This window comes from Sapajus apella, unplaced genomic scaffold (genome assembly GCF_009761245.1).
Source record: "Sapajus apella isolate SASKATOON/1434 unplaced genomic scaffold, GSC_monkey_1.0 scaffold20, whole genome shotgun sequence".
In the NCBI taxonomy this organism is placed as follows: Eukaryota; Metazoa; Chordata; class Mammalia; order Primates; family Cebidae; genus Sapajus; species Sapajus apella.
The window spans coordinates 12,186,879-12,198,398 of record NW_022436960.1 but is presented as its reverse complement, the minus strand read 5'-3'; the positions used below and the strand labels follow the sequence as shown (position 1 = coordinate 12,198,398).

The 11,520-nt window shown below is 46.2% G+C and overlaps 1 non-coding gene and 1 pseudogene across 1 annotated transcript; one reads left to right on the top strand and one right to left on the bottom strand.

The window, feature by feature from the left end:
* Positions 1 to 4,084: 4,084 nt before the first annotated feature.
* LOC116557885 lies at positions 4,085 to 4,486 on the bottom strand (annotated as a pseudogene).
* Positions 4,487 to 10,919: 6,433 nt separating this feature from the next.
* On the top strand, positions 10,920 to 10,981 carry LOC116558136. Its single transcript, XR_004271865.1, has one exon. It is a non-coding gene; the product is annotated as a U7 small nuclear RNA (small nuclear RNA).
* The last annotated feature ends 539 nt before the right edge of the window (positions 10,982 to 11,520 follow it).

Here is an 11,520-nt window from a genome sequence, read left to right as displayed (position 1 = left end):
AAGAGCGAAACTCCGTCTCCAAAAAAAAAAAAAATATGTTCCTGGAAGCAATTTTTGTAAGAGCAAACAATTTGAAAATGACATAAATGCTCAACAATAGAGGAATAGTTAAATAAATCATATTTTTATGATGAAGGATTCTGCGGCCATTAGCAATATGTTTACACAGTGGATACCACTGGAGAATGGTAACACCACAAATGTCATTCAACTGACCAGAACTGAGGCTTACTGGGAACATCTACTGCCCAGTATAAGCCAGCTGAGGCCATGCAGCAGCATGACTTAAAATAATGCAGCTCAACAGTGCAGTGCTGGCAAGGTTCCATCACCTGCAGGTGACTTTGTTAGGGGACAGAAGTAGGTGGCAAAATTTGGAGATAATTCATTGATTCTCAGAAATAGGATGGCTTGACTTTGGGGCTGGCTGACTGTGGGAATGGACAAGAGGAAATGGAGTAAGGGCTGCTCCTTACTGTTGACTGAATGTGTCTTGGAATATCTGAAGTCAGTGTTTGCTCCCACCTGAGAAGCAATCAGCTTTAGCCCAGGTGGTTCATTTCCTTATTTATTCAGCATGTTTACTGGACTCTTTCTGTGTGCCAGTGCTACAAAGTTTATAAAGATGGATAACAGGCTAGGTGAGGTGGCTCACGCCAGTAATCCCAACACTTTGGGAGGCCAAGGTGGGCAGATCACCTGAGATCAGGAGTTCAAGACCAGCCTGGCCAACATGGTGAAACCCTTTCTCTACTGAAAATATAAAAATTAGCTGGGCGTGGTGGCACACGCCTGTAAAGCTACTCGGGAAGCTGAGGCATTTTTTTTTTTTTTTTTTTTTTTTTTTTTGCGGCAGGGACCCACTGCACTCCATCCGGGGGGACAGAGCGAGACTCGGCAAAAAAAAAAAAAAAAAAAAGATGGAAAACAGTGCATGCCCTTAAGAAGCTCATAGCTGGGCAAGAGGAGACAGACATAGAAACAAGTACAGTCTCCCTCAGTGTCTGTGGGGGTTTGATTCCAGGATCCTCAAGGATACAAAAATCCATGGATACTCAAGTTGGTAACATCTGTAGACGCTCATTTTATGCTATGTATAAATGTAGTATTTGCATGTAACCTGTGTACATCGTCTTATGAACTTTATAATCTCCACGCTGCTTGTAATACCTAATACCGTGCAAATGCTAGGTAAGCAATTGTTGTACTGTATGGGTTTTTTATTTGCATTCTTTATTGTTTTTTCTTCCTGAATCTTTTCCATCCAAGGTTGGTTGAGTCTGCAGATGTAGAAGCCACAGACGGAAGGGCCACTGTGTGTGCAATAGCATCTTGAGTGTTCCAATAGGAATCTGTTTAGGACCCGGCGAAGGTGGAAAAGGGCAAGTGCCCAAATCTGCTGGGAAGGGAGGATCTGGGAAACTCCACAGGGATGGTGATGCTTGGGTCAGGGTTGAGAGATGACTGGGCATGGCTGAGGGATGGAGTAGGAATCCAGGATTCCAGGCAGAGGGGCAGTGAGAGCAAAAACAAACAGCAAGACACAGTCTCAGGAGTGCTGGGGACTGCAAATTCCCAGAGTCCCAGAGCAATGGGGCTGCATGAGTGAGGGAGTCCCAGGCCACACCCCAGTGTCCTGTGTTCCGGGCCACGGTGCCAGCACAACTCTGCAGGAATGGAAAGTACCAACAGCTTAGACACAGGGCAGTGCCATGAGCAGATTTTTGTTTCAGAAAGTTCCAATAGGTCAGGTACAGTGGCTCATGCTTGTAATCCCAGTCCTTTGGGAGGCCAAGGTGGAAGAATCACTTGAGCTCAGGAATTTAAGACCAGCCTGAGCAACATCGTGAGAGCCTGTCTCTACAAAAAATGAACAAAATTAGCCAGGTGTGGTGGTGTGTGCCTGTGGTCCCAGCTACTCAGGAGGCTGTGCTGTGAGGATCACTTGAGCCAAGGAGGTGGAGGTTGCTGTGAGCCATGATCACGCCACTGCAGCCTGGGTGTCAGAGCAAGATAAGCAAGAAAGCAAGCAAGGAGAGAGAGAGAGAGAGAGAGAAAGAGATGAAAGAAACAGAGAAGAAGGAAGAAAAAGGGAGGGAGGGAGGAAGGAAGGAGAGAGGCAGAAGAAAATAGAAGGGAGGGAGGAGAAAAGAAGGGAGGGAGGGAAGAAGGAAGGAGGGAAGGAGGGAAGAAGGGAGGGAGGGAGGGAGAGAAGGAGGGACGGAAGGAGGGAAGGAGGGAGGGAGGGAGAGAAGAAAGGAAGGAGGGAGGGAGAGAAGGAGGGAAGGAGGGAGGGAGAGAAGGAGGGAAGGAGGGAGGGAGAGAAGGAAGGAAGGAGGGAAGGAGGGAGGGAGAGAAGGAGGGAAGGAGGGAGGGAAGGAGGGAGGGAGAGAAGGAGGGAAGGAGGGAAGGAGGGAAGGAGGGAGGGAAGGAGGGAGGGAGAGAAGAGTTCTAATCATATAAACTAACTAAAATAACTTTTTGTTTTATAGTAAACTATCCCCACAAACAGACTCTGCTTGTAGTGCCTTTCTGGTACAATAAACATCAACAGGTCTTAAAACACTAAGCTATTTTGTTTCTATTATTGTTATCATTATTTTGAGACGGAGTCTTGTTCTGTGGCTGGAGTGCAGTGGCTCGATCTTGATTCACTGCAACCCCCTCGCCTCCTGAGTTCAAGCAATTCTCCTGCCTCAGCCTCCCAAGTAGCTGGAATTACAGGCACCCGCCACCATACCCAGCTACATTTTATATTTTTTTTAGAGATAGGGTTTCGCCATGTTGGCCAAACTGGTCTTGAACTGCTTCCATTATTTTTAAAAGGCAGTATGAATCAATGTTAATAAAAACGACTTCAGTATGCTAATGAGAAATTAGATTGAGTTTCCCTCAAAAACTGGATTTAACAACCTTGGCCTCCATTTACTTTCAAGGAACTTGGTGGCCTGCCTTTATCCTGAAAATGAAAACTTGTGGTTTTAGAAGCTAAGATTTGATGGGGAGGTTGCAGGGAGGAAGAATGGAAAGGTCCCCGAAGTGGGTCTCTTCCTTTTGAGTCCTCTCCTCCTCCCCGCTCCCATGCCTTCATTCCCTGTCTTTCTGTGAACCAGCATGTGCCTCATTTTGAAAACACTAGCGTGACTTCAACAACTAAGATTAAAGTAGCAGTTGTTACAAAAGAGCATAGTCTTGTACCCTAGAGGATGTGGTAGCCCCAAATAAGCAAGAACTATGCCACACCGAAGTTTTGGGGTTTTGGTTTTTGGTTTTCAAAGTAATTCATTTTCTCTGAGGAAAGCTGAGAGCCAGGAAACTAAGAAAGAAATGGAGATAAATGATCTTTAACTGTCCAGGGACAACGTTTGGTAATATTTTGGAATATTTTCTTCCAATATTTTTATTTTGTGTTTATTTATTTTTAGTTTTTATTTTATTTTATATTATTTGAGACAGAGCCTCACTCAGTCACCCAGGATGGAGTGCAGTGGCACTATCTCAGCTACCTTTGCCTCCAGGGTTCAAGCGATTCTCCGGCCTCAGCCTCCTGAGTAGCTGGAACTTCGGGCACGCACTACCATGCGCAGCTAATTTTTGTATTTTCAGTAGAGACGGGTTTTCACCATGTTGGCCAGGCTGGTCTCAAACTCCTGACCTCAAGTGATCTGCCCGTCTTGGCCACCCACAGTGCAGGGATCATAGGTGTGAGCCACCGCTCCTGGCCTTATTTTGTGGGTTTTTTTTTTTCTTTTTTTTGAGAAGAAGTCTTGCTCTTGTAGCCCAGGCTGGAATGCAATGGCACGATCTCACTGCAACCTCTACCTCCCAGGTTCAAGCGATTCTCTTGCCTCAGCCTCCTGAGTAGCTGGGATTACAGTGACTGCCGTCATGCCCAGCTAATTTTTTTGTATTTTTTGTAGAGATGGGGTTTCACCATGTTGGCCAGGCTGGTCTCCAACTCCTGACCTCAGGCAATCCACCCGCCTTGGCCTCCCAAAGTGCTGGGATTACAGGCATGAGCCACTGCACCCAGCCTTATTTTATGTTTTTAAAAATTTTTTCACACTTGGGAATCTTTCCTTTTTTTTCATTTTTATTACTCAAAGTTTCATTTTTTATTTAGCTTTCTGACTCTGTGCTTGCGCCTTCAACGCTTTCACAACGATCTTCTGCTCCTCGATAAGGAAAGCACGCTTGATCCTATCACGAACACGTTTGGCACACGTGGAACCATGTGTGCTAACATGTTTCTTTGTTTTGGACAATCTCATAAGAACTTTAGGTCTTACAGCACGAACCCCTCGAAGCCTGCCTGGGCATACGCCACATGCTGATTTTGGTGCTTTCCCAACCTTCTTGGTATAAAGGTAAACAATTCTATCACCAGGGGTCCGGGACAGCCTAGTTTTGTTAGAGGCGGTATTGTAGGAAAGCCTACGTCGGTATGTCAAATGCTGGACCATTCTGAGTGCCTTCACACAACGTCCCAGGAAGAGTCTTTTTTTTTTTTTTTTTTTTTTTTTTTTAGATGGGGTTTCACCATGATGGCCAGGCTGGCCTTGAACTCCTGACCTCAGGTGATTCACCCACCTCGGCCTCCCAAATGCTAGGATTACAGGCATGAGCCACTGCGCCCGGCCAACACTTGGGAATCTTTCCAAGCACAATATTATAACCTGCCCTTTTTGACTTAACATGACATTATCAGCATTTGCTTACATCAGTAAAATATCTTCATAAACATGATTTCTAATGACTGCCTGATGGTCCATAATTTGGATTACACTAATTTCCTAACAAATCACTTACTAACAAACTTTTAAGTTCTTTAGAATATATTATGATCATAAACAACACTGTGATGAAGAGCTTTATGCTAAAAATTGCTCACATGTCAAATTGTTGTACTAGAATAGATTGAGAAAAAAAGGTCTGAATGTTTTTATGGCTTTTAAAAAATTATGGTAAATATGTATAACATGATATTTATTATTTTAACCATTTGCAAATGTACTATTCAGTAGCATTAAATACATTCGCAATGTTGTGTCACCCTCACTCTGTCTACGCCCAAAACATTTCATCATCCTCCGTTCCCATTAAACAATCACACTCCTACTTTTCCCTTCCCCGGATAACCTGTATTCCACTTTCTGTCCCTATGAGTTTGCCTGTTATAGGGACTTCATGTAAGTGGAATCTTACAATATTCTTCCTTCTGTGTTTGGCTTATTTTCACTTAGCATAATGTTTTCTCCTTTTTTTTTTTTTTTTTTTTTTTTTACAAACCCTCCTTTTTTTTCCCTCCCCTCCCCGGCGGGGGAACAAAAAAAAACCCCCCCCCAAAAAAAAAAAAAAAAAGAATAAAGAGAGAAAGATCCAAATAAGAGTGAGTCTTGAACTCCTGACCTCGTGATCTGCCTGCCTCTGCCTCAGCCTCCCAAAGTGCTGTGTTTCCACCTTGGGGCCTCCAGATCATCCATGGCTCATTGCCAAAGCATCATTCTGGGTTCAGCTCAGCTGTCACTTCTTGGAGTCACTTCCAAGTAGCTTCCCTCTATCCACCCCACCCCCATCTCATCTCCATTCTCTGCTTTAATGTCTTCATAGCATAGAATACTCTCCAAAATGATCTTGTTCATGTATGTATTTTCTTCTTTGCTGCTGGTGGTCTTCCTCCTTCAGAAAGTAGGGAATTTCTCTGTTGTTCTTTCTGTGTCCTCATTGCTTAGCATAGTCTCTGGCGCGATCTCAGCTCACTACAACCTCCACCCCTAGGTTCAAGCGATTCTCCTGCCTCAGCCTCCCAAGTAGCTGGGATCACAGGCGTGTACCACCATGCCTGGCTAATTTTGTATTTTTAGTAGAGATGAGGTTTCACCATGTTGCCTAGGCTGGTCTCAAACTCCTGACCTCAGGTGATCCACCACCTTGGCTTCTCAAAGTTCCAGGATTACAGGCATGAGCCACTGTGCCCAGCCCTGCTCAAGTCCCTTATAACAGGAGTCCCCAACCCCTATGCCACAGACTGGTACTGATACAAGTTTATGGCCTGTTGGGAACTGGGCCACACAACAGGAGGTGAGCAGCAAGCAGTATATGTTTATAACCACTCCCATCACCTGAGCTCTGCCTTCTGTCAGCCCCAGTGGCAGCATTAGATTCTCAGAGGAGCATGAACCCTACTGTGAACTGCACATGTGAGAGAGCTAGGTTGCAGGCTACTTATGAGAATCTAATGGCTGATGATCTGTCCCTGTCTCCCATCACCCCAAACTGGAACTGTCTAGTTACAGGAAAACAAGCTCAGAGCTCCCACTGATTCTACATTGTGGTGGGTTGTATAATTATTTCATTACATATTTCAATGTAATAATAATAGAAATAAAGTGCACAATAAGTATAATGCACTTCATTTATCCCCAAACTGTCCCCGACCCTGCCTGGTCTGTGGAAATATTGTCTTCTATGAAACTAGTTCCTGGTACCAAAAAGGTTGGGGACTGTTGCCTTACAAAATATGCTGTAATATTTGTGTGTGGCCTATGCATATTATCGTGTATACTTTAAGTCATTTCTGGATTACTTATAATACCAAATGCAATGTGCATGCTATATAGACAGTTGTTATAGGGAATAATGTGTTGTTTAGGGAATAATGACAAGATAAAAAGCCTGTCCATGTTCAGTACAGACACAGCCTTTCATTTTTTTTCCAAATATTTTTGATCCATGGTTGGTTGGCTCCACAGAGGTGGAACCCACAGCTAGAGAGGGCTGACCGTATTTTGTACCTGTTCAGATCCCCCATCAGATCAGGTGAGCTTTGAGGGCTAGACACTCAATACATACTTTTTATGTTTTATTTTTAAATTAAATTTGAACATTAATTTTGAGACAGGGTTTCACTCTGTCACCCAAGCTAGAGTGCAGTGGCTCGATCTCAGCTCACTGCAAACTCGATCTCCCAGGCTCAAGCCATTCTGCTGCCTCAGCCTCCCAAGTAGCTGAAGCCACAGGTGCATACCACCACACCTGGCTAATCTTTTGTATTTTTGGTAGAGACAGGGTTTCGCCATGTTGCCTAGGCTGTAGACTTCTCTAAATTCCCCCAGAACAAGGTCAGGACTGACCCCAGGGTCCAAATCAGGGCTGCACCTGCAGGTGGCTGCAGTTCACGGGACCCACCTTTGAAAGTCAGAAGTGAACAGAGTCTAAAAGTTTGCCACAAGATTGATGTCAGCTGGGCTTTTTCCCTGGTCTCCACAGACTAAAAAAGTAAGCTCCCAGAAAGTTCAAAGTACTCAACCAATGTCTTATTCATCTTCTCTGCGCCTAGAATCAGACACTGCTTACAAATCATCTTTGTCCATTCAAAAAAATAATTATTGGTCACCTATTGTGTGCCAGCAATTGTCACCAATTGTGTTGCCCTACAGAAGCCCCCTGTCTGATGTGGAAGACAGCTCTATAGCCAGCCACAAGCAGACAGCCCAGGGATGGAGCCTCCAGCCCAGCAGGGGGTCAGAGCAGGCATCCTGGGGAGGTGACAGCTGAGGGGAGTCTCCCAGGAGGAGGAGGAGCTGGGCAGGCAAAGGGTCAGAGGAAGGTGTTCCAGGCAGAGAAAGTGAGCTGGAAACCAGGGAGAAGCGAACCCTGTTGGAAATTGCAAGTAAATGCAGAGAAGTCAGTATAATTACATAGTGCTTTGTCCAGTTTTAGGGCTCCAAGGAATTAGAAAACAGGGACCCTGACCTCATGGAATTTACAGTAAAACATATGTGAAAAGGGAAATAAATAATGATGTAGAGCCTCATGTTTTGCTCCACCTCCCCGGGGGTTATGCCATAGGCAGTTTGAATGTGATTCGGAGCTCCCACCCCACTATTATAAGGATACTTTTCTTTCCTTCTGGAGCACCTCAGTCTTCCATGGTAAGTTCCACAACCACAGGGTTCTATTCAGTCACTAGGATAGTTCTAGAGCTTATGCCTATTGGAGAGAAAAAAATCAGAGGTGCCATTGAGTCCCCTCAGTGTCTTGTTCTCTACTGTTTTATTGCTGTTGATGTCAGCAGTGCCTCTGGTGAGACCTTGGAGCCTGGAGCAGAGCTTGTCCAAGGAAGAAAGTGCTTCTCAGACAGAGATGCAGGCTGTGGTCAGGGAGGGGAGAAGAAGCCCCTTTTCCATAGGTCCCCCTAAGCAGGGGTTGCTGCAGGCCACAGTGACTTCAACTCCAGGTGCCTCGGTCTGTTGGCCCTGAGCCATTTCAGATCCTGGGAACATAGACACGTGCACACACCCAGAGTCACCCACAGGGGGCTGCCAGCCTGAATGCACATCCATTCTGGAAAGCAGCATCTATCTTTCCTGAGGGACCCTGCCCTCCGAAGCAAGAAGTTTCTCCTCCTATTCCAAGGCCAGCTCTGTCCCCAGGATGAATGGCATCTCTCTGTGGAGACTAATGGGGAATATGACATCGCTCCTGTACACATTTAACAAGCAAGTGGTTAGATCAACGCCACAGGGCCCACTCGATAAATACTTGATGCTGATTGTACTGGACACTGAAGGAATTGTCCATTCCACGCCACTCGCCCCTTCCAAAAGCTGCCTCTTCCTCTCTTCTCGTCACGCTTCTCTAGAGAGCTGCAAGGTTCTGGAACCACCTTGCCCTCCTGCCCACCATGGGACAGTAAGTTCCTTCCTGGGTGTTTTCAGGGGGCTCCCAACTGAGAAAGTCACGGTTCTTCTGATCATGAAAACTGCCAAATGTCCAACTCAGGAGCAGGTGGCTGCTCCGTCAGGAAGAAAATGGTGACTGTGCAGAGAGAAAAGGCAACCAGAACCACAGAGCAGAAAGAAGCAGGAGAGACAGTGAGGGCCCCTGGGGGAATCTCAGGTTCTCACCGTGTCTGACTTTCCCGTGGTTCTGGCAATAAAACCCTCTCTTTGCTTAAGCGACTTTGCCTGCTTTATGTAAGTCTGTCACCTTATAAACTAGGGTGACCAAGCAATTTGTTGTCCAAACTAAGACTTTTAAGAATGAAAGGGGTGGCCAGACAGTGACCAGGTACAGTTGCTCATGTCTGTAACCCTTGCACTTTGGGAGGCCAAGGCAAGCAGATTACCTGAGGTCAGGAGTTCAGGACTAGCCTGGCCAACATGGTGAAATCTCGTCTCTACTAAAAATACAAAAATTAGCCAAGCATGGTGGCAGGCGCCTGTTATCCCAGCTTCTCGGGAGGCTGAGGCAGGAGAATCACTTAAACCCTAGAGGCGGAGTTTGCGGTGAGCCAAGATCAGGCCACTGCACTCCAGCCAGAGCAACAGAATGTGAGTGTCTCAAAAAAAAAAAAAAAAAAAAAGAGAAGGAAAGGAATCATCTACTATGTATGTACCCACAAAAATTAAAAATAAAATTTTTAAAAAGAAAAGAATAAAAAGAGTCATTATTAGTAATTACTGTGGGACAACAGATATAACCTGGAATGGTCTCAGACAAGCCAAGACCTCTATGCATCCTACTTACAACCCACTGACACAATAATGGGACAGTCATTCTGTCCACCTCTATTGAGGTGCACAAGCCGGGCCCTGAAGGAGGAGGAAACATCTGATTGTGTAGGTATCTGGCTGGTGGCTGCAGAAACCTGTGCCCTAGGAGCCCCTCCTCTCTCCTCACTGCCTGAGCGCACTTTCATTGTACCGTCATAGGGAGGAAAAGGTCTTGTTCCAGACTGGGTCCAAAATTGCATCCGGTTCTTACAGCGGAAAGCCCACGGATGAGGAAGTAAACTGGCTCCCATTGCAGTCATGGGTCTCTGTGAGGACCGCTTACTCTCCCTGGACCTCAACCAGAAAAAGTGGCGAGGGAGCCTGTTGAATGACAGTGACAGTGTCTCCATATGCTCAGTTATTTTGTTTTAGATGCCACTGCTCCCCAAGCTACGTCTTCTGTTTTTATTTTTTATTTATTTTTATTTTTACTTTTTGAGGCAGAGTGTCGCTCTTGTTGCCCAGGCTGGAATGCAGTGGCGTGATCTCAGCTCACTGCAACCTCCACCTCCTGGGTTCAAGCGAATCTCCTGCCTCAGCCTTCCAAGTACCTGGGATTACAGGCATGTGCCACCACTCCTGACTAATTTTGTGTTTTTGCTAGAGACGAGATTTCACTGTTTTGGTCAGGTTGGTCTCGACTCCCGACCTCAGGTGATCCACCCACCTCAGCCTCCCAAAGAGCTGGATTACAGGTGTGAGCCACTGTGCACAGCCCTCTGTGAGTGTTTAAAACCTTCTCCCAGCCTCCTGCATTACTTTGGCCATAAGCATCATTCCTCATCTGGGCTGAAAACAACAGGGAGTTCCTGAGGGTTGGGCAGGGTTTGCTCATGAAGGGTAGGGACACTGCCTCCTGCCATGGCTCTGGGGGAGCCCTGTCCTAGTTAGCAAACTAAGAGCCACTGGCAGGAGCTTGTTGATGTCAGGAAGTCCACTGGTGGCCACGCGGTGCATGATCTGCTCCCCTCTGACCCTGTTTGATCACCGGTTTGTTCTCCAGGACACATGGGAAGAAGAAGACACTGAAGAGGATGCCTAAGACATCCTGTGGCGCCTTAGCTGTTCCCTCTCCACTGTCCTTGTCAGAGTCCCAGTAAATGTGCACAGCGAGGGTGGGGATGGCTCCATCTTCCAGGGTGACTGCCACCCTACAGCTCAGAGGCTGCACCCTGCAGGGAGAATCCACCCATTTCCCAGGCTTCTCTAAACACCTCAGCCTCTTGGTCTTCCGCCCTTTGCCCTCTGCAAGAGAGGGAGGAAGGCGTGGCCAGCGTGGACTTTCCCCCTGAAGGGCTATTGCTTTAAGGACTGCTGAGGGTGGGAAGACATCTAGTAAGCCAGCTTGTTAAATTCCCCACCCAGTGTTACAAGTCTTTTAGAATTTGTCTAGCAGGTTTTCTGGTCTTAACTGAAAAGCCCCAAATAAAATACATTCTTCTCCATAAGTTCCTCTTTCAGAAAGCCTCCCCGCCAAAAAAAGTTCCTATCCATTTGTCTATTCTCAGAGGGCATATGCCTTTTCTTGAACCTGGAAATAATCCAAAAAGTTCTGACAGTTGAACAAAGGTCCGTAGCCTTTGTCTGGACAATTCACATGTGCATGTCTGGGGGAAAAGATGGTTGGTATAGAGGGCAAAGACATGCGGGTGCTGTCGTAAGAGATCAGTCTGAGTAGAGACTCCTATTCCATCCCTTATGGGGTCTCTTCAATGACAGTAGCCTGCAATGAACATACCGAAGTCCCCTGAACACAGGCTCTCCTGCCTCAGCCAGGCTGAGCATTTTGGGACATGGCCTTCCTTCAACCCTCCTTTGCTCTAAAACCTCAATGGCTTCTGGCTGCCTATCAGTCATCCTTGCAACTCTAGGACTCTGTCCTCTGATGTACTACCCATGGAAATTGATCATGTCTTCCAAATCAAACCTTTGACTCCAGGCGGGCCAACATCTGTACTCTAAG